The sequence below is a fragment of the Stegodyphus dumicola genome, chromosome 1, assembly GCF_044657685.1.
Source record: "Stegodyphus dumicola isolate Sdum_Otavi_A_Nest chromosome 1, ASM4465768v1".
NCBI classification, from domain to species: domain Eukaryota; kingdom Metazoa; phylum Arthropoda; class Arachnida; order Araneae; family Eresidae; genus Stegodyphus; species Stegodyphus dumicola.
Window position 1 is genome coordinate 291,299,109 of NC_140768.1, and position 24,850 is coordinate 291,323,958.

General features: G+C 33.7%; 1 protein-coding gene across 2 annotated transcripts in view; it reads right to left on the reverse strand.

The window, feature by feature from the left end:
• Window positions 1-24,850, reverse strand: part of MESR3 (misexpression suppressor of ras 3) — a 75,338-nt gene that overhangs the window by 27,099 nt on the left and 23,389 nt on the right. The window contains exon 1 of one of the 2 annotated variants that reach the window (XM_035366587.2): window positions 24,546-24,785. The exons of the other annotated variant lie outside the window; for it this stretch is intronic. The gene's annotated coding sequence lies outside the window, so the exon portion shown is untranslated. Of the gene's footprint in view, window positions 1-24,545; window positions 24,786-24,850 lie in introns of those variants that run through there. 2 annotated transcript variants of the gene reach the window in all.

Here is a 24,850-nt window from a genome sequence, read left to right on the forward strand (position 1 = left end):
ATAAGTTACACAAAATTTTAGTATCAGCGGCGAAAAGAGCAAAATTTTAGAGCTAAATTTTGTAATTTATTTCAGTTTTTCTTAAACGCCGATAAGTAGGTATTACTGTATTATGTCTAAATGTAAAAACTCCACTGGATTAAACCACCAGCTGATCAGATGTTTAGGACTACGGACCGCTTGAAGTCTAACTGACTTCGGAAGAATAACTTCGCACAGAATATCTCCTAGAAAATGGCTCCTAATTACGTTAGACGCGATGGTGACCAACGCTTTTAGTAGTAAAGAATAAACAAGGCGAACTTTCTGATTTTTCGACTTGAACTCCTTGCTTCCTTGAATGGAAAGCTCCTAATATTGACGATTTCAAAGATATACGATATCCACCGCACACACATACATACTTATACTTTTTGCCCATAATGCTAAAAATATTTAAGATAATGCATGGAGCCCTAGTCCAAAAATATTATGTCTACAGATATATCATTCTTATCAGTAAACAGCAGCGATACTATCATTAGCCGTGCTGCTTCGAGTAAACATTTTTTTTCGGTAGATCTGTTTACTTTGTCCAAAGAATAAGCATAAAATGCAACTCCGTTCTTTCGTTTACAAAACATCGCCTTACTGTTCATCTGCCCACTTTGCCTCTATTGAGTGATGAGTCAATTAAATATCGACAGATTAGATCTAAGATAGCAGTTTCACTCAAAAAGAATCAGTCTTCAAAAGAACACAGGCCGTTAATTATTCGACTCGGAAAAAAAAAAATATCGAATAGTCCATTTCTGTATTTAAAAATGCTTACACTGTTTTAAGATGTTTTTATTAATTTAAAATATACTTGCAAGAAAGACTGTGAAAGTTAGAAAATGATACAATAAAAAATAAAAATGAAAGTGACAAATCACTTATAACTTTCTAGTTTTAATGTCACTGCTATAATATAAAAGTTTTCTCGAATTTTCTCATAATGCAAGAATCTCGAAATAATTTTCAGAATTCGTTACGAATTATTAAAGCTCACGACATTTTAATCAGTTACTTATATCACGCATTTAATAATTCAAAAATAACCATTACTGCTGTTTTCTGCATGGTATACTGATATTTCCTCGCATTTATACTTCTGCATTTATACTGATATTAATAGATTCTCCTATTAATTTCGCAGAATTTCGTCTACGTTTTCACAACAGTTCTTCATTTGCATGGAAAATATTAGTTACGCTATTCAGCAAAAAAGACTACAATTTGTTTTCCGAATTTCTAGCTTTACTCTCAGCAGCTAGATTATGTATCTATATATGTCTGTAATGAAAACAAATTTTAATAAAGTACTGATGTAAGAGCACTGAGACGTAAAAAAGCATAAATACTGATGGCGAAGCACGTAGATAGCGTATTGAAGAGGAATAATTCTGATTGAGTAGAATGCTAAAATATTGAATCTGAAATGACTAAGAAACTTGGCAGCAGAGTAAAATTAAATATTCACTTTGATTTCAATTGATATTTGTGGCAACAATTCACCTGGCACTCTAATTGCACCTATCCAAGAACATTCAAATGTTTGATAAAATTGCGACAGAAGATATAAATTAAAGTTACATAATTTATATTATAAAACTCTTAAGAAAGTCCAAAAAGAATTCTTAAAATTAAGTCTAAAAAGCAGAGACAAATAAATTGTAATTTCGTCTTAATGAAAGCCCTAACCAATTCTTTCTCCAGGAAAGGCGTAACCGAAAGCAATTTACATGTACTCCTTTTTTTGGAGAAAGAATTCGTTAGGGACTTCATTAAAAAAAATTATAATTTTTCATTTTAGTTCCGACTTTTTCTTTTTAATGCATACAGGCCGAATACTTTTGGCACTACTTGCCGGTGCATTCGATTCAAATGGAAGTACGACATGCAATAATTAGCATTAGTTTTTCTTTCGACAAGCGATTAAAATGGAAATACGACATGCGATAATTTTTTTTTCTCTCTCATTTAAACTGAAAGTGATTTCTTCTTAATTTTTAGTTTTAACTCAAAGGAGTTTTCAACTCGAAGTAATAATTATATAGACTCATAGTAATAATTTCTTTCAAATCATTCTTTGTTTTTTTTTCCTATTAAAATTAGAAAATGATTTCTTAGTTAATTTTTGAAGAGAATAACTGATTGTACCTTGTTTTGTTTCAAATCGTTTTCTCTTTGCTTTTCATGAATTTTTCATAAATTTTAAAGGATAACTAAATTTTATTACCTCGTCTATGCTAGACAGTCTACAAGTTTCCTCGGTAGCCACATCCCCCCCAAAAAAAAACTATATTTTTACCCGTGGAAGTCCAAAGACTGCAGAACCTTTAGCACTGAAACAGAAAGAAAACAAAAGGGGATGCAGGAGGCAAAAAGAAAAAGACGAAAAAAAAAAAAGAAAAGAGAGGAAGAAAAATTCTGAAACTGCAATGAACGAAGAATTAATTGTCAGAAAAAGAGTGCAGATAAGGTAAAATTTCAACATCCATCCCATGGATTTTCCAAGGTATGCTTGCGATATACAGCCTGGCATTGTAGAATTACAACCCTTTATTGTGTAATGCTAGCTTTTCAGCATGCAATATTAGATGAACAATTACTAATTAACTATCAAGCGAATCAGAGGTAAAAGATGAGCCACGTCTCAGAGAGCTGCAATGAACTAAATCGACCGCAGACCGCCAAATTGACAACATAATCTTCTTCGGGTGGAGATCAAATTTCGGAAAGGATGAAGAAGGTTCACCCATGTCTAGCTATTGGCGCTGACCTTCTTCCGTTGTCATATAAAATGCCTTTTGCTTGATACAAAACGATCCGGTTTAAAAATAGGTCACTGTTACAACGGGAGCGGCGATGAACACACTTTAGAATATTTCTACATTAAGCTGCTGTGTTTAACTCGTTATATATTTAATCTTTTGAGCTATTTTTTAGCTATATTTTTACCCGTGGAATTTCAAAGACCCTAACGTTTTTCACAAAGATAGTTCCAGACAACTGTGTGTGACATTTCAAGCTCCTTGGCTAAATCTAGATGGTTACTTTTCGGATTATCTAGAACAAGTTTCTTTCAATGACTGTTATCAAGATTCGATAGCAATTGATTAAATGAGGCAATTTCAAGATTATATCTTCAATTGTAAGCTTCAGATATAAACCATCTTTGCATTATTCGCTCTTAAGATGCAATGTCATCAAACACTATGAATATATTGGCCTATGATTGGAATATATTGGCAACTATGAATAACTGGCTTAGGCTTCAATTTTAACACCAGAAAGGCAAAAAATCAAAAGTTGTGTTCCTTTTATTTTGAAAATTTTTTCATAGTAAGTGTGAGGAAACGAAGCAAAGAAATCAACATTTTAGGAAAAACTTCGGCAAAATCGAGCAGTGATGAGATGAAACCTGATTATGAAAATCTGCAAAATGATACAAATTGTGATTAAAAAAATCCAAGCATCGCAGAAACTACGAAAACATTCTTAATGATAGTATGCATATTCTGTTAACGTGCATTACAAATTTATTCCTACAATGAAAAATTTCGGTAGTAGATACCACTGTTTGAAATGACCACTTAGTACCCCCATTTGTGTCAAACAATGAAAATTAACTTTATGCATGTCTTAACTAGAGTAACACCGACTTGGGAAACCACCAGTATGCTCGATGGGCTTATTATAACAAGGGGCAATACTTAAAAAAAATATATATGAATGCAAAATGAGAATATGTCGCTCTCATTAATCCAAGGAAATTTTACCACTATTACATCAATAAGATTATTATGTAATAGGGAGGAGAATTACTAATAAGGGAAAGGAAAAAATATAGTATAACGAATACAAGCGCAATCTCGAAGCACGTTTCTAAAACATGCATATGCTTAAGGTTATACAGATATATATTCTGCATCTTTTTTTTGCCCGAAGAAGAGTCTAATTAAATACAGTTGTAGCAAAAATACGTTTTCCAGGAAAATCCTGAATAATAAATTTTCATATAATTCCAGTGAATGTAAATTTTATATTTCAATAACTGCACAGATTTCTTGAAATTTTCTTTTGAATGAGTGAAAAAAAATGATTCGGTTTATTATGATGGACTGAATAATATCAATAAAAATTAGATTTGCTGCTTTTAAATTTTTCAGCATTTTCCAAAATCGATGCAAACAAATCCAGAATTTTTCTGACTAATGGTAACAGAAGAAACAGTTGATAGAAGTAAACATTTATTCCTACCAAATGAGTTACCCGATTCCAATAATCAGTTATGCTGAACCTAGGCTTCGCTTACTGAGAATTTCTTAGACATTACGCTATCTGAAGCCAAAAAAAGTTCTTTTGGGTCTCGGATTTATTTGCTATGAACAATTACTATTAACAATTCAGTTATCTACGGCTGATAACTAGCTTAGGATTATTTTAACCATAAATCGTGTGATCTGACACTGAGTGTGCGCGTGACTGAGAACTTGTCTTAATATTTCAAACACAATTTGTCCCGAAGAAGTGAAATGACATGAAAGCCTAAGGCTGGTATCACATATCCATTTATTTCTGACGAAAAAATGTTTCATATAATATTTCTACCTGTTTTTACCACTAAAAGAAAGACACAAAGGAAAGTTTTTCCTCTTTGCGAAGGACAAAAAATTGCAAGTTGTTCGTTTTCAACGACAAATCAGCTATCAGCATCGAATCCCTCGTCATCTATATTGGAGAAGCAATTTCCCTTTTACGTTGGAACCCCAAAACGATATGCGGGAATTGGATGTTTCATATCGTGTGACAAAACAGCTGCCAATTAGTAATAATGTTAGTAATGTTATCACCGTTCTAAAGAGTCGTTCTTCCGAAATGTTTTGAACGTGTAATATAACCTTAAACGATCCAAGAGTTCTACTGACAACTACTATGAAGTCTGACGTATTTCTTCTTTTATTGTAAGATTTCATCTGTCTAAATAGAACAAGTTTGATGCAGCTACGTAACAAAACGGAAATAATTATTGATAACTGAACACTTGACTCCCTTTCATAAATCCCATACTGAAATTTACGTCATTATATTTCATGATAGTTTTATTTAACGACAAAACTTGGTCCAGTTGCATAAAAATGTACAAGTTCAATAACAGGATAAGCCACGAGATTCCTATTTAGTCTCGTCTAAAACAATCCATTAGTACAAAACATTTGGGAATGCTGAACTACCAGATTTTCGATATCAATGGACCGTAGTATAATACAGTACAAAAATCCTCCAATACAATTAAAATACAAAAGCAAACCCTTAAGGCTCTTTCTAAACATGTAGAAGCAATCAATTAGTTAATTAAATAATACCAGAAAAATTCTTAACCTGATAACACATGTTTCTAGAAATAAAAGCAGTCAATATATCCAGAACCTTTTTTTTTTTTTTTTTTTTTTTTTTTTTTTTTTTTTGTTTCGTGTTCGAATGCCGATGAAAGCGTGGATATTTTTAAGTATATAGTGTTTTTGTGGCATGTGGAAACCTAAAATACTGTTTAGTTGAAAGCCTTGTTGAGAATATAGTTATATGGAAAGAGGGAATGAGATCGTGCTAAAATATTTTCCATCATACCGTGCATGAAAGTAGGCACATTCGTACTGCCATCTACAACGTGCCCAAAGCCTATGCCAACGAAAGGCAAAACCCTTGGCCACGTCTGAAATTCGTCGATCTGATCCGATATGGCTGAGTTTCAGATCAGGAGGATTAGAAATAACAAAAAAAAATTTTTTTTTTTTCCTGTTCGTGTTTTTAAAATTATAATTTTCGCCAACATCGATAACAACTATCTAAACTAATATTCCTTTAACTTCGATAATTGGAAATATTTCCTGTCATTTTAATCATAGCGATTAAGAATTTTTTTTTTTTTTTTTTTTTTCTTCTTTTATAAATGCAGTTGAAATGGCAATAAAAAATGATTCAGGAAATGTAATGGAAACAGAGCTTAATTCGACATATTTAATATGCATTAAAAAAAAGGAATGGAAATAACAATGCCGCATTTTTCAACGCGTTTGCCTTAGTTCGAGTTTCTTTTGTCCAGTTCCTTCAACTTGCCATTGCCTTCCTCCAGCCCCTAGCAACGGAATAGTGACCACTAACAAAAGCTGCAAACCTCAGGCGTTGGACTTGTATCACAAATCGAGGCCATTACACAATGCACCGAAATGTCCTTAACATCTCTTTACGCTGGATTGCACGCTTCACTGTCTTTCTATTATTGGTTTACGGAATTGACTTTTCATTAAAAAGTGTTTTTTTCCATTTTTCCCATTCGCGACAGATCACGTATTATCTTACTGTTAACATTTAAAAAATACAGGCACTGTGAAATAATGGCTTAGATTCTGAGACTGGATTAAATGCTTATGCGGAAAATTCTACTGGAAGTTTAGGTAGGATTTTCCGAAAACTATGAATAGCAAAGGTATGAGCAATTGTTTAGTTGGTTAGTGCTGAATTCGGTGTCTAACAAGCACCGTCTGGCAAGAATACTGAATGTGATGGTGGTGCCATCAATTTTCTTATAAAGTGCTGCGAATAAACACAGAACCCGCAGCCACAAGTAAACGCTCTTACCAGTTATGCCATCCAAAAGCAGTTTTGTTGAACTTAGAATTCATATCCGTTAACAGATACCAGCGCAAACTCATGTATCTGAAGACCTGTCGTGCTGGACCTAAGATTCACTTGCTGTAAACAGATGCTATTACCAACTGAACTTCCCAAACTAGTTCATCAGAAGCCAGTATTCGCTTGAAGTAAACAGTTGTTCCTACCAACTGAGATACCCGAGGCCAATAATCTGTCATGCTGAACCTAGAGTTCGCTTTACCAAGACTTACCAAGAAGCTGCCAGACATTCATTACGCTAACTGACGACAAAAAATAGTTCTGTTGAATCTAGGATTTATCTGCCATGAATAATTATTCTTATCAGGAGTTATCCACGGAGTGTCCGCTATGACTGAAAACTCGTTCCTGTTATTTTAACAGAATTTGTCCCAACATATGAAATGACATGAAAGCCGAATACGATCTAAGAATTCTTCTGACAACCACCATGAAGTCTAATAACATCTTTCTTATACTTTTTTTTATTGAATGATTTCTTCCGTCTAAATAGGGCAAGTCTGATGCAGCTAAGTAACAAAATTGAACTAATTATTCATAATTTAGTCAGTTAGTCGGCAAAAAAGTTTGTGTGAGTTTGCTGAATACCGATTCAAATGATTTACAGGAAACTAAAATACCGACGTTATAAATGCGACTTCTGGAGAAACTACGAGTACAAACTTTGCAGCTTGTGTGAATCATCCATAGGACCACCTTTAAGTGCGCGAATCATTTTCTGTTGCTAGAATAGCGCGAGTTTCGAGTCATCTATCAAACGAAAACTAAGAGGTTAACGCAAACTGCATTTGCATTTAAAAGCTAGAAATAAATTAAAGGGAAAATAGAAAGCGATACTGAAATTCATTACAAACAGAAAATCCGAGGTGAAAGTAAACACCACTGTTCTTCTACCACAGTCATGCAAGATTATACTCCAAAGATCTGTAGAACAAGACGCCAGGTGCATTAACCTGCAACGCTTCTGTCGAGTCTTTTCTGACGGGAAATGGCCATACTTCAAAACATGTTCATCAAGCCGTGAGTTAAAAATCCTCTTCCTGAAAGCGGTTTGTTGCTCATGCTTGTTAAGTACCAGACGGATCTTGTCTGGGCAGAGTACTTCAGGTTGATAATTCATACGAAGAACGAGGATCATTTTGTACGTAACAAAAATAGTTTTAGGTGACTAAGATAATACAAGATAGTTACAAGAAATTACAGCAAGGAATACAGTGGGCTACGTGCATTGTTAAGAAGTATAAGAAAGAATTCATCACCTTTATGAACATTAACAATTCGTAAAGCGGGAATTCTTAAAATATAATTATTAATTCGATTTTTGCCTTCAAAATGGCACTGCCTCACAAGAATATGTATGCTAAAGACGACGGTTTCTGCGTTGGTAGGAAAAAAAATCTATGCAAATCACAATATTCCTTTAACTTATTTTTTATTTATTTATTTTAGAGAGATTAATTCGTAATTCTGAGATCTGGTATTGAAAGAGTTCGTAAAGTATGAGTGTAGTTAATTCGGTAGAGCATTCATCTGCAGACGCAAGCAAAAGATTCACCTTCTGAGCAAAGAAAAACAGGGTTCAGGGTGACTGCATATGGGGTGAGTACTTTTTAAGCGAAAACTGAGTACGGATTATTTTCATATATAAAATTTGTTATTTTATTATTAGAACGGTCGAAAAATATTTCCAGAGTATTTATTTCAACACAGATTTTATAATTATACAGCGTGCTCACATATCAGCCATTGCACGGCCTTTACTTTAGTTTAGGGGTAGTTCTGACTGCTATACCGAAAGGCCCGGGTTCGAATCCCGGAGAAGGCATGGTTGTAACGGTTTGTCCCTTCATAGGAGGTAACGTTGGCCGCCTGTTAGGTGTCTCCGTAATAAAATGGCCACCACTTCTGACCTTAGGAGTGGCCAATGCAGTTATAGACAAGTGCCCGCCATTGAAGAAAAATGTCGCGAGGTTCATTTCCCCCCCCCCGCCCATTTAATGCCATTCAGTGATATTCCTTTGCGATTTACTAATGTGTAACATTCCTCAATATATAACTTTGTTACATTTGGTATGCAGAAAATATTTTTACCCTAGTAATTTATAAATTTTCAAATGTTAAAAATATTTTAATAATACTTACATGTAGTTTAAGATCATAAACTAAAAGCCATACAAAAAAAAAAAAAAAAAAAAATATTTGGACTGGAAATACTTTTAATTTATGTAAATAACGTATGCCATTACAGTACGCCACTGTTTTCCAGAACACAAATTCTGTAAGATACTATGAATAATAAATACTTTTTGAAAACATTTTTCACTAATCAAAACTTTTCACAAGCTACATCACAGTACACAAGAGTCAATCTATTAACATCAGAAGCATTTTCCTAGATTGATATTTAATTTTTAGTTACGTACAACTTTAAATATTTCGTCCTTCAGTTTGTATACTACACTTAAATTTTCAGAACATAATCTCAAACTTTAAAATTTAATATTTTGGTCAATTTTCGTCGTATAGAAGTCCAACACCTTATTTTATTTTTTGGAATCAGCATAAACCTTTAAAAAGCAAAACTACAAAGATCGTAAGATTGTGTAAGCCAGATTTATTAATTTTTACAGAATTGTCTGTTTAATTAAAAAAAAAATTCAAAACATGATTATTTTTGCTACTTTAAACGTTTTGGTAATCGGAAGTATATGTCTCTGATCAAAAGGTTGAGATAATAATATAGCTGCTTAAGGACTTAACACAGTGAACAAGCAAGTAGATAAAAGTACATAAATACGACTAGTTTTTTTGGAACACATCTAACAGAAGCATGACAGTCGTCATTTCTGAAAGTAAGCAAACACTTTGATGGCGTTAATTTCTGATTAAAATTCTCTGTGTTTCGTGGGAACGAATCTCTATCTTTAAGACAGAAAAGTATTCAGCAGTATTTCTAGATACCTGAATTTAATAGTTATCGAAGTACCACCAGTAAATACTCTTGCTTCAAATGCAGCAAGCTCGCATGCAAAGTTCTTTTCTTATCAAATAAAATAAATAATAATAAACGCTCTTTCAATTACTGAAAGATTTGCTGTTTCAGTTCCTGAAAGGTCTCTGAAATAATACAAATTTAACATAGAAGAACTAACAGAAAATAACTGATGAAGAAATGCCAGGTATTAAATGAAATACAATGTATATATAGATCTTTTTTTTAAACCTATAACAGCCGGATACTTACTTCTCAGGAACTGGTCAGAAGTGGTCCAGCTTATCTCTCACTTACTCGTCGTATTATTGAGAACGTTGCCCAAGTGCACCACAGAAAAAAAAACGATATTGCATTCACAAAAAGGGGAAATATACAACTACAAACTTCCAACCCTTCTCCGGGATTCCAGCCCGGGCCCAATTTTATGGCAACCCGCTCGCTTAACCGCCACACCTACCAGGGCAGTACACACTGAAGGTAAAATGTAGATATATCAAATCCAATAGCAAAAAATACAAACAAGAAAGCTATAAAGTTATCACGTATACTTGCAACTCAGAATGTTTTCAGTACTGACGAAGGCTTGAAGTCAAAATTCCTTTTTTAAAACCCAATTTTTAAAGCGTCTTTCAGCAACTTAAATGCAAAACAAAGGAACATGCAGAGCAGTATATTAAACAAAACAGAACAGAAAAGAAAATGACGGGAAGGACGAATGCGACATACACGATCCATCCATAGCTAAATGTATAAAATCACTAAACATTCCGCTCCAAGTGCGATTTTATACTTAGCAAGTCAAACGGGCTGGCACTCTCATGATTTTCCTTGCGTGTAACGCGATTACGATCTAATTTCCCTTACAAAGTCCTACATAACGGTATCCCTATCAAGGCAAATATACGATCTATGATCATTATATTTAGCAACAGTTCCTCAAAAATGCTGCATTACACTCTGTGTGAATGTACACCCGACAAACAATTAAAAAGAATGATTTCGCAGGTTTCCGACATCGACAATTTTTGCAAAACTCCGTTCGCAATACCGAAAATAGCTGATGCATGGCGGAAATGCGAATTCACAGAATAACTTTCTACAAACAAAAGGACATAAAATTAGCAAGAATATGAACGGTAACTATTTTTTCTCGTTTCGTCACTATATACCACATTATTAGCATAAAAAAAAACCACAATTCATATCCGGTAAATTCATGATGCTGACAATATTTGTGGAACAAAACGTCTCTGTTTGAGTAAAATGAGTTTTGACGAAACGGCTAAAAGGTGTCGCTCGTGTCGGGCGCACTTTTACGTCGTCATTTTCCAATTCTCTTTGAGTCACGTCCAAAATGAATGAAAGCGATCACGTCCGATAATGACGTCACCAAACATGTAAACAAAGTGCTGATGTAATCATAACGGAAACAATTTTTCCTTTTATGAGCAGATATTTCGCATCAGCGACTACAGTTACTCGAAAACAGGATACAGGATTACAGTTTCCTTTTAAAATTATAATTCTCAGTTTTGCTTTTGGATAATTGTATAACCGTAATTTTATTTATTAATTTTAATGATAGAAAAGGTTTCTATAACTATGAATTCCTTTCACAACAAACATGACAGCTACATTTTCATTAATTCAGGAATTTTCAAACCAAGTTTCATACAACCAGTTACAAGTAACCATCTCATAATACCCTACAACCTAATACGACAAAAGTAATTTTAAAATGGAATTTACTTGTGTATTATATTTCGTCGCACATTATTTTCATTAATCATATGTTTGCTCGTTTTAATACAGAGCCAAACGATTTTGTAGCAAATTACGTTCAATATGCAAATTAGAAATTCCTTTAATAATTGAATGAAGCTGCAAATTATCAGAAAAATTTTCGTTTGAATTAAATCAAACATATTTGTTTTATAAAAGGTGAAAAAAATAGTGAGAAAAAATTCACTGCTTTTAAAGCGCTCAGTTTGTAAAGGAATTTGTTATAATTTGAAAGCTAAATTATACAAAACATTTATGTCACACTTATTACCTTCCTCTTCATGAATTTAAAGACCATCAACACATAATGAATTCAAAACAAATATCAGCGTAATCTAACGTACAGGTAGAAAACCGACGGCAATTATGAAAATGAAAAATAAAGAAATAACCATACCCTTTAACATTAAGATTGTAGTACCCAGTGTAAAATACGAGTACTTTCAAAGGCACCATAAAATAAAATTTAGCTTAAGAATTATTCTGTATTATTATGATACGCAACTACATCTAATGGGCAAAATTTTCTATTTCAAAATTATCCAATCTCAACATTACAAAAATCTTATGCCATATCCAACTGATGTTTCCGGACCCCCTAGTTCTCCTTGCAGATTAAAAATTTTTAATTGGCTCTTTTAACTGAATGCGTCTATGCTCGGCGGCTTATCTGGTAAACTTTCATTCACTTCCAGGCCAACAAGAAGCTATTTTTAAAGTACAGTAAAACTGTTTCGATAGTAAAAAATACAAATATTGTCATTTTATATTAACTGACTATTACTAAGTAATTAGTCTTTACTTAAAATACTATGTTTACAGAAAATTATAAAAGCAAAATTTACAACTGAAAAGAAAATGTATAAAAACGTTTCAGTATGAATGAAATCAGTTCATTCTTTTTAAACAACCAATTCGTAAATAATTTGTTTATTGCCAAACTAGGAAACAGAAACTTTTGACACTTCAGTTAGTACGCATACGTATGGCGTCATGATTTAAATTTAATGTGATATACAACTTATTCTTAATATCGATAAAAGAATTAACGTGTCAATAACATATCGTGTCAGTTATTCTAACCTGAAACAAAAAAGTTACCAACAGCAAGTATTGATATAAAATGCTGATATTAACGAAATATTTTCGACATACAATGACGTCACATGCAAAGTTTCTTCAACGTCAGAATGTGATCTTATATAATAATAATATGCTTAATGTTTGGTAGTGTGATTTTTATTTAATATTTTATAAAACTTACAAATTTTTGATTAATAGATTCTGCGAGCAGTGGCAAGATTTTCCGAAATAAAGCATTTTTATCTCCAGCGCGCGAGACTGTTGCCACTCGGAAAAATGAGAGCGAGAATTAGCGTGTTCATAGTTTTTAATTAAATTCTCGATTGATTAAAGTCATACCAAAATGAGAATGGTCGAAATGGCTCCTCACGAGTTTTTGGTATCCGGGAGGTACCTCTCTAGAAACTCAGCACCTCGGTGTTCCAGTGGAGATATTTTTACAAACAGACGCGCTCAGATTTTAATAGTACAGATTATTATTGTATTTATGTAAAGATTCACTTTATTTTCCTATATTATATTTTAACAATCGAAAAATATCTATGCGCTGAAAGACAATCAAAAAAAGTGTTTTGAAAGAGGAAACTTTCGATACATATTCAAATATAGGTGTACAAAATAATTTTTTTTCTGAAATACTTTCGACTTTCCAAATATATTTATACAAAACATTCAAAAATTTTATTATGTGTCGAACTTTTATTATAGTATGCGTAGCATAAAATCCTGGAAAAGTATCGAATGCAGCGCAGTTTAAAATCTATAAATAAATAATAGGATATTTTAAAACTAAATCAGTAACTATTTGTACTTAAAGATAAATTCAAATTGATTCGCTAAATATCTTAAGGTATAAAACTTGCATTTTTCCTACATTTCCTTTAAACTTATTTCCTCGAATTTCATTACAGGTACATTTCTCATTTAATTAATTCAGTTCTCACTTCGCGGCAAGGCAAAAATACATAAAACCTCAAAAAATTTTAATTAAATATTATTGTAAAATACAGAAAAATATAAACCATCAGACACAGCTAAAAGTTAAAAAATAATTTTTTGAATAAAAATTAGAGTTTCTACGGGGAAAAAAAGGAATTCGGCCAGTGGGCAGGAAGACAGATTTTTCGGTGCATAAAATCGGAAGTTTACTGGTCGCACGCGGCAAAAAGACACTGAAACTGGTGTACAAGCTGACTTAATTCACTATTCTACTAAGAGTTTAAAATGTAAACAGATGGCAGCTTCATTAGGCATTGTACCACTTAAACAACTTTTTAAATTGTTTATAATTCTACAACTACTGCATGCGTATTAACTAAAGGCATAAAAACTTTAACCGAACATAGGGACAACATAATTCAATCACTTTTAAAGCAAAAAATGCACAATTTACCAACATATAAGAACAAAAAAACTGAGTTCACCGAGTCGGGCAAGAGATTGGGTATACATATATATTCGATTGATGCAGTCGTGTTCAACCGAAAAAGAAGGTGCACAACTACATGTTATAGCAGTCCCATATACAAAATTTCAACGTTCCGAGGATACTCATTTTTGAGGTATGCGAGATATACGTACGTACGAACAGACATAACGAAAAAAAATTTTCTGAATCATTTTAAATCCATTTTACAATCCTTTTTTTCAAAATGAGTCCTTCATTCTGTCCGTACATACAGATCTCACGTAAAAACATCTTTAAATTGGATTCGAGAATCAAAAATGGATATTTTCGTTGAAATATGATACCCGAAATTTTTCGTTATTACAGTACTTTCTTTACTTCGCACAAGGAAATAAAGAAGGATGCAGCTTTGTTAATTTACGTCTTACTGGCTGAATTTACCAGTATTTACGACTTCAAACCTACAGTCTTGAAAATCAGTTCATAAATTCATTCTACTTATTTATTTTTTAATCAAGGTTGGAAAATCAGTGTTTAGAAAAAAATAAGTTTTTATCTTATAGACAGAACGAAAGATATACAAAATAAAAAATTACTAATAAATATTCAAAGCAAATGACATCATTAGGAAGCAGAAATACCCATCCACATTGACTGCCGAATCTTAAAATAAAGCAAAAATTTTTTAAACCTGTCTAGTACGAGACATGATGATTATGGAAAATATACCACAGGATAAATAACAGTTTCCGAACCTGTCAAATTAATCTTATCCATGTACCTCGAAGCGGTGATACCAGACAGCTACGGGTGTTTCGAACTTTTTACTAGTTTATCTAAGTACAGGCTGCAGAATCTAATCAATAACAAGAATTTCCAATTCAACATATGCCGGAAATATAGCTTTTAAACGTTATGCATATCAACTGAATCATTTTTTAATCCCTGTTGAACTAAGTACGGTTATTTGTTATGGCCTATCCACACACAAGCCAGAAAATAATCATGGGTTTTTATGCCGTTGTTGGTAGTTTATGTTAGATTAACTGATTAAGGCAAAGCACACAAAGGTTTAATTAAGGGAAAGCACACATGTCTAAGGAAATCCAAACGGCTGATAGATACCCTAGTAGATCTGTTTATGAAAACTGTCAAAGTGAAAGGGACTATCATGCACGCTACATGCAGGGAAAACCATACATAAAATTTCTACTCATCCAGCCCATTCGCTTTGATCTGAACACGAGATTCAGACCATTAGTATTATGTGACTAATATTCTTGATATCCAGATCAAGCCCATGAACTCATCGTGGCCATATGACAAAATGTTGCGAATGTCTTGGGCATTTTATAAATTGGAATACCAGTAAGTCCATTCAATCTTGATGGACAGTCTATTTCGGAAGACAAATCCAAGGGTCTCACTGTAGACTCATTAGGTTTTTTTGAAGCAGAAGACGTGAAAAATGTGCAATGCCCTAGGCGGGACTCGAACCTGGGCCTCTCGAATACGCGCCGAGTGTGCTTCCGTTACACTATGCAAAGCATACTGGAAGGAGGAAGAAAATACTTTACATCCCTTGTTCCTCCATCATCAACTTCTCGAAAGGACTTTCGACAGCATTTTAAGCGCCCAGCGTCACAAATATATATTTGTTAGTCATTCTATTGCGTTAACACCAATGTTATAAACAGTAGCGTTAAAATTTTACCTCACTGCTTTGTATTGTATTCATCAATTATGAAAGCTTTTAAAAAAACATTAATTTCTATTTTTAAACGTTTAAAATGCGTAGTTTGACTTGCTCAGACACAGAGCGAAGTATCGCTGTGACTGAAACCACTACAGTGACTTGAAAAGGTTCAAAACAACGTTTTTATTTAACAGAACTAAAAAGCAAATGCGTTTCTCGTCCTCAAAGTCTTCTCGCCTCTCGTCCAATAACCACTTATAGCGATGTAACTAAAATGACAATCGAATTATAATTAAAACGTGGTAGTCATAACCACACAATTAAGTTTAAATCAAAGTTGGCTCAAAACTCTTAACTAAATTACAGTTACAGCAATAACGCAAAGCCGAATAATTACAGATTTACCGGAGATGGCAAAACTTAACCCTTTAACTGTCAAGTTATTTTGATGATTTGGGTACACAAATTGTCAAATTTTTTTATTGCAAAAACCAAATGTTTAGTACAAAATAAAATATACTTAAGTAGTTAAAAATTGATATTTTGACGTACATGGGTAAAATTTTTAAAGTTTTGTAGCCACTGCATATTTGCTTTGAGGCGGCTGCCACTCAACATGGCAGTTGCAAAGTTCGCTTCTAGTGGAGCATTATTTTCTAAAAAAAAAAAAAAAAAAAAAAAAAATTAATTATTTTCTAAAACATAAATAAATATAAGTGAATACCTATTAGTAGTTCAGTAATTCAGTCTTGTGTGGTACAACTGGAAACACTTTTCCAAGCACAAACCAACTCCACAATCACTACACCAGAATCGTGATTCCTTCCTTATCTTTTCCCCATTTTTATCCTTTTTCGAACAACACACTTTGCACTGTCTTGTAGGCTCACGTTTCGCAGGAGTAAGAGGAAAATGGGATATAAAATGTCGTTCAGTAAGACGGGCAGGGTTATCTATTGTAGGTGGTCTGCCAACATTCTTTTGTTCAGAAGCTGCATCATCATATTTATGTAAAAGCTCTTCTACAACTTGGATTCGAAATTCTAAAAATGTAATACGTTTCCCAACTACAATTTTATAGAGCAAATATGAGTTTCAGAGTACCTTGTCTAGTAAATGTAAAAATATCTTTTTTATAATATTTTTTCTGACGTTTTCGGATTGTTGGATGAAAGGATATTTCCTGATCACAGTCATCTACACCACCCATAGTTAGACCGTAATTAGAAACAATCTTCGGCTTGAGTATATCTCCATTTTTTTATTTTTGAGGCTGACCATGGAAGTATCATGAATACTGCTCATCAAACACACATCCTTCACCTTCGGTTGAAGAATCTAAATCATCTATACAACGTTTCAAAGAACTGGAGGCTATTTTACAACAAAAAGACCCCATGCACCTTGAACCAAATAACCTCTAACCTTTGAAATCTTCAGTAAAGTGCTGTCATCTATTGAACTGAGCGCACATTAACTTTTCCCGAGATACAGATGGGTTTGACAAAGAGATGAAGCCGAAATAAACGTCTCCCGATATATATTCGGGTATAACAATACGATGCACTCAAAATAAAAAATACCCCGAGTAATACTCGGGCGTGACATTTTCGAACACCAGTGCTGTACCCGAGATTATCTCGGGCATGACAGTTAAAAGGTTAAGTGGCCTCGAGAGGCAGAAATACGCTACAAAATCCTCCGCTTAAATACTGTCTAAATCATTTACATTTCTGGCGAAGAAACGGAAAAGAGAATTTATGGTAAAGGCTGAAATTATAAATAACTGGTTAATGCAAAATAGCAGTAACCTTATAAGCGACATTTTATTTATTTTACTACTATTTAAATAAATAACTTTAGCATTATTTTACAACTATAACGCAGGAATGCCTTTTCTAAAGAAATTTTACATACAAAACAAATTTCTTATTAAAAAAAAAAAAAGTCTTCTTTGGAGAATTACAGAAAAATAAACCAATGTCACATTAGATAGTATTATTATCAAAACAATCCTTCCATGAAATATTAAAACAATAGACATTCCCATATGCAAAAAAAAAAAAGGGGAGGATACCTGTGTGCAAATGCGTACGAGAAATAAATAAATAAAAAGAATATTTAACAAAAGGCTTGAGAGAGACATGCACAATAACACTATAAAAACACCATGATTACAATTCTCGTCACTTAATTTGTTCGCCGCACGAAAGATAATTGGTCATTAGTATTCCCGTTTCATTACTCTACTACAACTTTTCCCCAGGCTAATCTCGGACGTCATAAGACAGAAATGTTTTTAATAGTCTTCAGGCTGATGGGAAAGGCGAGCCACTGCGCTAAGCAAACGATAATACATTTTATTATTATCTCGGCTGTTTTATCATGTAATTCAGTACGCAGCTTAATACATAATGCACGCGCTTTCGATATAAATAACTTGGTGTTTACATAACAAACGCTGCAAAGCCGCATCTGTATTTTTCGCGCGTCATTTCGTCAGAGTGCCATGGTTAAGAATTATCTTACAATTTCATTAATAAACATTGGACAAAAGAGCTGCGACCTAGGATTCTCGTCTCATACTTGAAAGGATTTTTTTTAATTACTTAAAAATGGATGCATGTTTTTTATTTACTTCCACCGGTGGTTTAAATTCTGCCATATAATTGCACGTAGTCCCGGAAATGCCATATTTTATAACAACTATTCTCGTGAGTTTAATGCCTAAATACATATTAAAAATCATATTGCCCTACGGCGTGCAGCGTATTTGACTGTAGCTCCGAGGCATGCACCCGATGACACTGAGACTGGAGTCGAGTCATCCCACTCCAGTTTCATTGTCATCGAGTGCATGATACAGTACGATCGTAGCATGGCTTGGGATTCTATTGATTCCCAAAATCTATACCAATTGTTCTACACAAGTTTTTTTTTCGGGGGGGGGGGGAATTTCAATTACCACTCTTTCTCACCCCTAGTTTTAATGGGAGGTTTCTAGCAGCAGCTTTTGGCAAACAGTTGCGCTCAGTGAACTGTTTCACATACGCAGTTCTCAATATTTTATGAAGCTGGGGAACAAAATTGAGCTGGTAGCTCTGTTTTGCGTTGGACAGAAAGAAAAAGAAACCAATCAGACGAACGTTCTGCCTTTGCAAAACATATTTCTGGAAGATCTGCCGCCCAGACGGGAAAATTGTTAGTGACTCTGCTGCCGTACTGAAGGACCCGGGTTCGAATCCCATAGAAGGCATGGATGTAAAAGCGTCTGTCCTTTCATAAGAGAAAACAGTGGCCGCCTATTAGTTGCCTCCAGAATTAAATGTCCATCGCTTCTTGGTGGTGGCCAAAGCCTAAAACGGCTAGTGCCCATTAAAAAAAAAAAAAAAACTTCTGGAAGATCTTTTGTATTTCTATGAAGAGCGAGTTTGTCGGAAAAATTTCTTACTCCGTTTCATGTCGATAGATCTTGATCAGGTATTAAAACTTTTTTGATTCAAATGGTGTATTCTGAACACTGTCAAGTCGTTGCCATTTGTAGTTTACAGAATATCCGGTTCCGGAGTCCAGTAATTCATGTTAATTTTTCTTGTTCTATACCCTCTTCTCTCGCAATCACCTTTTTTTTTATCAGATTCGTATGTTTGAATCTTGATAATTTTTACAAGATTCTCTTCCTAGATTCTTCATGTTTATCGCTTGTCCACTTCTGTGGCAACTCTGCACTGATTTGCATAAAACTGACATTTACGAAGTAAGTATATTATCAGTAAATCTTGTAACTGCAGAAGAATATGAAAATGCTCTAAATAAAAATATTATTTTCAAATGGTTCATTTAACTGCACTGATAAGAAATGTACTGTATTATTCTGGAAGATAAATGAAAGATGTTATGTCACATGCATGGATTACGTGTGATTTCTTTCATTCAGATGAGATTTTATACCATCCTGAAAATGACTCTTTCTTTTGTTAATAATAATAATTGTCAATGAAATGGTTTACTTTGTTAACTCCTATTTACCCTGGGTTATAAACTTACACGATATCAGAGTCATATCATTTACTATGATACCATTGGTATGATATCATAGTAATAAATCTTGTCCATTATCGTTTGGCAGATTCACAGGAATTTGCTTCAAAATAATAATAATAGTCCTAAAACTTTGTAAACGCGCTGTGTTAATAAGCTGTCATAACTTTAGCATATAATGACACAGATTCGAATACATAGTAGATGACTGTGTTAAGGACTGCGTTTACTAAAGGTCAATTCTTTTTTTTTTCCCTTTCACATGCAAAAAAATGAGCTAAGCGCGCGTTTTTTTCACATAGACGGAAATACAGCAGAATTCCTTAATTAAGCAGTTCTTGAAGACAAGTCTATAAAAAGAAAAGAAATTAGCTGAATCAATGAATCATGTCGTTTTTCTTCCTCTTCCGCCTCGTGCCGCTATCAGGACCACACTTGAATGCTGAGAAATCGTAGAGAGATAGTATCAACGCCACTATGTCAACACACCGTGATCAGCTTTTATCAATGCACCGAACAGATGCAAAATATGATAAAAATTGGTCGAACACAAAACTGTGCCACTGCTTCGGAATCAGATGGAACTGTCATCACGATCGAACAATGCTTCAATGATGATGATTCTAAATTGCCATCTACGCCGGAACAAGACACTAGACACCTTAACGACATTTAATAAATGAGCATTTTTATGATCCCAGCACTCTGACCCTCTTTTCTTCTTTAAAGGAATGAACCATTTACGAGCTTTTAAACTCTACTCTCTCAACAAGTCTGGCCTTAATAACAGTTGCGCTATGTTAAACTGTAAAATAATTCATTTCTCTATGAAACTCGTTTTACTTCGCATTCGCTTTATTCTAATATATTTTATGCCCAACAGCGCCCACGTCGCAGAGCCAGTGAACACTGGTAGTTCGACTTGGAATCAAATCCAACAGAAAACACTAAGGCGTGGATTTTTCATCATTTTTAACACGAATCCTTAGAAACTCTCGCAGAACTTCCATATCTAACATGAGCCAGTTTCCCTTAGGAAGTTTTCTACAAAGGCTTCCCTCTCCATAGGCGTATGGTTCTCGTGAACTTTGGCATTGTCAAAACACTCTTCTAGTTTCATACAAAATTTTAGTGATTATCATTCATGCTTTGCACGGGAGCGAATTCCTCGATTTATGACATTCAGATAAACAACCTCGCAACAATGCAACATCAAGTTTTTGCATATAAGGAATGAGCGCCATATGAATACTCAAATTCCACAGTTCTTTAAAAAAAAATGGGGGGAAGCGCCAGTCTTCCAGCTTTTTTTTTTTTTTTTTTTTTTTCATCACTCGAACGTTTCGAACCCTAATCTAAAACATCTGAGTATAAAAAGTTGTGGTCTGAGGTATAAAGACACTACTCTCAGAGCATCTGCGCTATTTTACAAAAACCTGGCCTTTATTGAAAAGTTCAAAGAAAAGTTTGATAAAAAGCATCAAAATCGGCATATACTATAAAAATATTTGACGCATTCTCTTAGAAAAATGAATGATGTTACCTCCGGATTATAACACCTCTTGACAAACGAGCAACATGCACTAAAATTCGTAATAACACCGGAAGAGTGTGCCTTCATAACACTGGCCATTTATCAATGGAAGCGTAGGCAAAACAGCAATTTAAGATTGGTGTAGATTTTGAATAAAATTCTGTCGACATCAAAAGTGATCGATCCCTCTTCTTCAGCAGAAGATTAAAATTTTTCTTTCGTGCGTTTTCTCTTTCAGTTACACTTTAAAAGTTATTAGTAACGGCCATCGTAAAGAAAAGATTATGAAAGAATTACTCCATAAAGTTCGTGTCTCTTAGTTCAAATCCCAACCGAAATTGTTACAATTTAATTTTCACTTAGATTATATAAAAGGCCTTAAAATCAGCTTATGAAAGAATTATTTAAAGGAAAAAACAAAAAAGAAAATTGTTTCATAGAAAGATTTGATCGTTCAGCGAAATAATTTACAGATGTTCCGTGTGGTGATATAATTACTGTCTAGTTAGGTGATATGCTATTCAGTTTACTACTTATCTCCTACCTACAGACCACGATGCCGCTGAGTTAAAAACCGTTTTGATACAGACATGGAAGACAGCAAATTTTTACCAACTCTATGAATCTTTTCTCCTCAAAATGTACTGATCAAAGTTTATTTCTGGGAGTGGTTTCAATAAAAGAAACTCCAGGACAGCAGTCTTTAACTAAAACTGCCCGCCGGCCACATGTATGATCTGAAAACAGCTGACGGGCCAGAACATTTCTTAACAAAATTATAAAATTTTTATAAATAAAATTTTAAACTTCGTTTGCTACCCATTTTTCACAACATATGTAAAGAACAATAATAATATCGTAAAGGAAAAATAAAAATTAAAACTTTTATTTTATTTTGTTTTATATCTGAAATCTAAACTTGGTTACACTTTTTAATTTATATGTATTGACTGCTAACTCCATTTATAAATTTTCAGATGCGTTATTCACGTTACTTTTTAATTATGATGAAACCAATGTAAATTCCGAGTTTAAGTAATTAAAATCTTGAAATACCGAAGGGCCCGGGTTCGAATACCGCAGAAGGCATGAACATTTGTGAATTTATAGTGTCTGCGCAGCATGGGGCACTCCATAGCCATCGAGCCGGATTCTCCTCTCCAGCTGGTGGAGGTAGGGAAAGAGAGCTGGGAGACTCTCGGAACTGCCTTCCCCCCTCGGAACTCGGTTTGAGAGACCCTTGGAACTCGGCTTTCTCTCTAAACTAGGGGGAAACTGAGCTAAAGTCGAGCTGTCTCCTATATGGTGATAATGGCTCTTGCCAACGACAGGCGGATTTGATTTCTTGCCACGATGAAAGTCGTAACAAGTATTTCTAACACTGTATTTGCAACAAATTCATAATTAAAATGTCCGTCAATTTGCCTAGACCACTGCTCTAGGGCATGTTTAGATGATTCCTTTCAGATTATATCCGATAAAATTCTTGCGTTTTATTTTTTCAGTTCTAATAATGTTCCGATAATGTTTCATACATGTAAACAAATGATAAATAAGACATCACCACACAGTTACTATCATAATTTAGGCTCCTCAGATAACGAATTTCTTTCATAATGGCTCCGACGAAATAAAAAAACGTTAGTCTATTTTGAAGTCTTCGGTAGTTGATTTGAAGTCAGAAACCGCGGAATAGAAACTAACGGATCAAAAACAAGAAATAGCGAAGAAAAAACCTTACATAGAAAAATGTTTTGCGATGGCTTTAGAAATAAGCAAAATTTTATATCACATAAATAAACATAGTATGTGATTAATGTCTTTTATATGCTATTTTATTTTATTTTATTTTATTTTTCGGCTGGGTGGAGAGAAAATTAAATGTTCATTTTATGTCCTAGTGCACATTATTAGTGTTCAGCTGTAATATTATACATAGTCATAAATGCGTTACAAATAAGTTGCATTCTCTACGTTGCAAATAAGTTGCGTTCTCTATGTTGCAAATAAATTGCGGATTACAGCTATGAAAAAAAAACCTTTTTTCCTACCTTAAAATTAAAAAGAGTCGATATAGTACACAGTTCCAATTCTCTGAATAAAGCATTCAAAAGTTAATGAACTCCTATAAATTTTTCAGAATGATTCTATTAATATATTTCCACCCAAACGGGATATTGGTTGGTGACGTTGACTGCCGCACCGATACGCTCGAGCTCGAACAGAGAAGGCATGAATGTTTGCAAGCGTATAGTGTCTATGCGGCAAGGATGCAGTCAAAATACAATACGAGTCGAAAGTCCTCTGGATAAGTTGGTGGTAGGGAAAAAGGAGTTTGGGGGCCCTGAAACCGTCCCTCCACACCGAGCCTTCAAAACGGGGGCCAAAGCTTAACAATTAGCTAGGTTCAGCAATACCTCAATCACTTGAAGTACTGAGATCACCTGAAGTACTGGATACTCAATCACTAGAAGTAATTGTAGAAGTACTGGGTGACTAAGTATACTAATAACATGTTTCAAGAGAAACAATTTCATTTTGATTCTTTTATATTTATCTCGAAATACTTTTCAATTAATAATGAATTAACTGAGAAAGAGGTACGATTATATAAATATTACTCCATTCGGAAATGTAATACGATTACATTTATTTTTTTGATATTTCCTCAGTGCTGTAAAAGAGATACCATAATTATTCTCAAATCCTCGCCTTTTTGTTTTTACTAATTTCGCCTCTTAATAATCGAGAGATGAAAGCTGAAAAATGAAAAATACATAATTCTATAATAATATTAAATGTTTTAATTAGTTATATCATGAATAAAATACATTTTGATTTTAGTCAATCAGAATTTTTTTTTTTTTTTTTTTTTTTTTTTAATATTCTTAAGAGCTGTATCTATTGGTTTTAAATAGCTTAGTTTGCTAATCAATCACAGACAAATTAAATTTCAAAGATAAATACTTTACATATTTCCGAATGGCAACAGTCTCGCATGAGAAATTAAACAACACAAACACGTGTTTCCGAGATAACCGTTTAAGGCTAGCTAATGAGTAAAACGTATTAAAACTCACGCTAAGAAAACTTTTGCGGCTCATTCTTTTCGCTACCGCAACTCTCTAACAGTCTTTATAACTAATTTCGCACCCATAACAAAATAGAATAAAATAAAAATTAATCTACCAAATATTTGTGACAAGTAACAACACTTTTAAACGTAAAATAATATGGTAAAAACTAATTTGAATACATAAATTTTTAGAAAAAATGTGTTTTACTCTACCTGTAGAAGCAGAAAAAAAGAAAATCTCCACGGGATTTACAGTTATCCAATGGTGTAAAAATTAAAAACAATCCAGTATTCCAAAATTAGCTGTTAATCCGTAACTTCAAAACCTCAAGTTCAATCATAATCCAGAGATCACAAAAAGAAATAAAAATATCTCCACGTTTAATCAACGCAACAACGCGAGTTGTACGAAAAACAACCACTTCCTTCAGCGTCCGACGCTTATTTGAAAACTGCGTAGGGTTGCTGCGATATTCGGAAACTGTTTGGCGAGGTAACTCGAAGTAGCCAATCAGAAT